The 4,155-nt window shown below is 40.6% G+C and overlaps 1 pseudogene; it reads left to right on the top strand.

The window, feature by feature from the left end:
- Positions 1-2,601: 2,601 nt before the first annotated feature.
- Positions 2,602-3,651, top strand: LOC120323953 (annotated as a pseudogene).
- Positions 3,652-4,155: the final 504 nt, after the last annotated feature.

Genomic DNA, 4,155 nt, shown 5'->3' with positions numbered 1-4,155 from the left:
GATCCTTTTCAGGAGCCATAATCCTGATAATTTCACATGGACTTACCTCTTCCATACTATTTTGCCTAGCTAATACAAATTATGAACGCATACATAGCCGCACTCTCCTCCTAACACGAGGCCTACAACCCCTCTTACCTCTCACAGGAATCTGATGGCTTCTAGCCAACCTAACTAATATGGCCCTTCCTCCAACCACCAATCTAATAGCTGAATTAACTATCATAATTGCTCTCTTCAACTGATCTACCTTTACCATTATCCTGACCGGAGCCGCAACCTTATTGACTGCAGCCTATACCCTCTACATACTCCTTATAACCCAACGAGGACCAACTCCAACTTACATTACTACCACCCAAAACTCGAATACACGAGAACATCTTCTTATAACACTTCACATCCTACCCTCCCTCCTCCTTATTTTAAAACCAGAGCTAATCTCAGGAATCCCCACATGCAAGCATAGTTTTAAACCAAACATTAGACTGTGATCCTAAAAATAGAAGTTAAACTCTTCTTGCCTGCCGAGGGGAGGTTTAACCAACAAGAACTGCTAACTCTTGCATCTGAGCTTAAGACCTCAGCCCCCTTACTTTTAAAGGATAATAGCAATCCACTGGTCTTAGGAGCCATTTATCTTGGTGCAAATCCAAGTAAAAGTAATGGACCTCCCATTAATTCTTAATACATCCATATTCCTAACCTTAACCATTCTTTTTACCCCTATTCTACTCCCCCTTCTATCTAAAAACTACCAGAACTCCCCATCTACTATTATACATACTGTTAAAACTTCCTTTATAATCAGTTTAATTCCTATAATCCTTTCCATCTATTCTAACATGGAAAACACTACTTTCTATTGAGAATGAAAATTCATTACAAACTTTAAAATTCCCCTTAACCTTAAAATAGATCAATACTCCTTAATATTTTTCCCCATTGCACTATTCGTAACATGAGCTATTCTACAATTTGCAACATGATACATAGCTTCAGAACCTTACACCACAAAATTCTCTCTTTACCTCCTAATCTTTCTTATCGCTATACTCATCCTAATCATCGCTAACAACCTATTTCTTCTATTTATCGGCTGAGAAGGAGTTGGAATTATATCCTTCCTCCTAATTGGATGATGACATGGCCGAGCAGAAGCCAATACCGCTGCACTTCAAGCCGTACTTTATAACCGTATTGGAGACATTGGATTAATTCTCTCCATAGCATGACTAGCATCTTCTACTAATACCTGAGAGATTCAGCAATCATTCTCCTTAAATCAAACACCCCTTCTCCCTCTCATAGGGCTTATTCTAGCAGCTACAGGGCCCAATTTGGCCTCCACCTGCCCAATTTGGCCTCCACCCGTGGCTCCCAGCCGCTATAGAAGGACCAACTCCTGTATCTGCCCTACTTCATTCCAGCACAATAGTAGTCGCCGGAATCTTCCTTCTTATTCGCACTCACCACATATTATGTAGCAATCAAATCGCCTTAACTATGTGCCTTTGTATGGGTGCCTTATCCACATTATTTGCCGCTACATGCGCTCTTACCCAAAACGACATCAAAAAAATTATTGCTTTCTCTACATCCAGCCAATTAGGTCTAATAATAGTTACTATTGGCCTAAACCTACCTCAACTGGCCTTCTTACACATCTCCACCCATGCCTTCTTCAAAGCCATACTCTTCCTCTGCTCCGGGTCTATCATCCATAGTCTTAATGGTGAACAGGATATTCGAAAAATAGGAGGACTTCAGAAATTACTTCCCACAACTACCTCATGCCTTACAATCGGAAATCTAGCTCTCATAGGAACACCATTCCTAGCAGGGTTCTACTCAAAAGACCTTATTATTGAAAACCTCAACACTTCATACCTAAACACTTGGGCACTCCTTCTAACCCTCGTAGCTACATCCTTTACCGCAACATATAGCCTACGTATAACCCTACTAGTACAAACTGATTACACCCGGGTCCTTCCCATTACCCCCATCAATGAAAACAATCCAGCAGTTACAAACCCAATCACCCGTCTTGCTCTTGGAAGTATCACAGCTGGATTATTAATCACCTCTTACATCTCCCCTGTAAAAACCCCTCCCATGACCATACCACTGACCTCAAAAACCGCAGCCATTATTGTCACAATATTAGGTATTATCCTAGCCCTAGAACTATCAAAACTCACACATACCTTCACCACCCCTAAGCAAAATATGACTATAAACTTCTCAAACACCCTAGGGTATTTTAACCCAATCATACATCGCCTTAGCTCCTCTAAGCTACTAAGCAACGGCCAAAACATTGCATCCCACTTAATTGACTTATCCTGATATAAGAAAATAGGCCCAGAGGGACTGGCAACCCTTCAACTCAAAACATCCAAAATCCTAACTATTTTCCACTCTGGACTAATCAAAACCTATTTAGGATCCTTCGCCCTATCTATCTTAATTATAATTCTATTTACACAGAACTAAGAATTAATGGCCCCTAATTTACGAAAACATCATCCTCTTCTAAAAATAATCAATAACTCCCTAATTGACCTCCCAACACCATCAAACATTTCCGCCTGATGAAACTTTGGATCTCTTCTAGGTATTTGCCTAATAATCCAAATCATCACCGGCCTCTTATTAGCAATACACTACACCGCAGACATCACCCTAGCATTTACATCCGTTGCCCATACATGCCGAAACGTTCAATTCGGCTGACTCATCCGTAACCTTCACGCAAACGGTGCTTCCTTCTTCTTCATATGCATTTACCTCCACATTGGACGAGGATTCTACTATGGTTCCTACTTATATAAAGAAACCTGAAACACAGGAATTATTCTTCTGCTTACTTTAATAGCAACTGCCTTTGTAGGGTATGTCCTTCCATGAGGCCAAATATCATTCTGAGGTGCCACAGTAATTACTAACCTATTCTCAGCTATCCCTTACATTGGCCAAACACTTGTAGAATGGGCTTGAGGTGGATTTTCAGTTGACAATCCTACACTCACCCGATTCTTTGCTCTTCACTTCCTCCTCCCATTCTTAATTGCAGGCCTCACCTTCATTCATCTAACTTTTTTACACGAAACAGGCTCAAACAACCCCCTAGGCATCCATTCAGATTGTGATAAAATCCCATTCCACCCCTACTTCTCAGTAAAAGATATTCTAGGCCTTTTATTCCTTCTCATCCCACTAATAACACTTGCTATATTCTCCCCTAACCTTTTAGGAGACCCAGAAAATTTTACTCCTGCAAATCCATTAGTTACACCTCCTCATATTAAACCCGAATGATATTTCCTATTTGCATATGCTATTCTACGATCAATCCCCAACAAACTAGGAGGAGTCCTAGCCCTCGCTGCCTCCGTCCTAATTCTATTTTTAACCCCATTTCTCCACATGTCAAAACAACGAACAATAACCTTCCGACCTCTTTCTCAACTCCTATTTTGAATCTTAGTGACAAACCTCCTAATCCTCACATGAATTGGTAGTCAACCGGTTGAACATCCATTTATCATCATTGGACAACTTGCCTCAGCTACTTACTTCACAATTATTCTTATTCTATTCCCCATTACCAGTCTCCTAGAAAATAAGATACTTAACCTCTAACTACTCTAATAGTTTATAAAAAACATTGGTCTTGTAAACCAAAGATTGAAGGTCACCCCCTTCTTAGAGTTTTCTAAAAATATTCAAGCACCCCAACTTTCTAATCAATACGACCATCAAGGGGAGGGGCCCCCCCCTCCCCCCCATACCCTATGGTATGTACTACTTTGCATTACATTCTCCACCACATTAGACATAACATCCATGTAGGAAAATCGGGTACACCATTATTGCAAAACCAACCAAATTTTCATGCTTTCTCCCATACAACCCAAACCAAGACATAAACATACCTAGGCACATTTCTACTTAACCCCATACCATGTCATGTTCTAGGAATAATTCCGCTAAACGAACTAAAACCTAAACTCGTTAATTTTCGCATAAATTCCTTTACAATACGAGGAACGTCACAGGACCTAGAATCCACCGTTCAGGACCCCTCACCACTTAACCTTGCTCTACGCGCTGACCAAGAAGTGCTGGGTTATTTATTAATCGTACCCC

This window comes from Pipra filicauda, unplaced genomic scaffold, assembly GCF_003945595.2.
Source record: "Pipra filicauda isolate LSUMZ 115617 unplaced genomic scaffold, ASM394559v2 scaffold385_size793830_pilon, whole genome shotgun sequence".
Taxonomy (NCBI): domain Eukaryota; kingdom Metazoa; phylum Chordata; class Aves; order Passeriformes; family Pipridae; genus Pipra; species Pipra filicauda.
The sequence above is the reverse complement of the archived record's forward strand: the minus strand, read 5'-3'. Positions and strand labels throughout refer to the sequence as shown.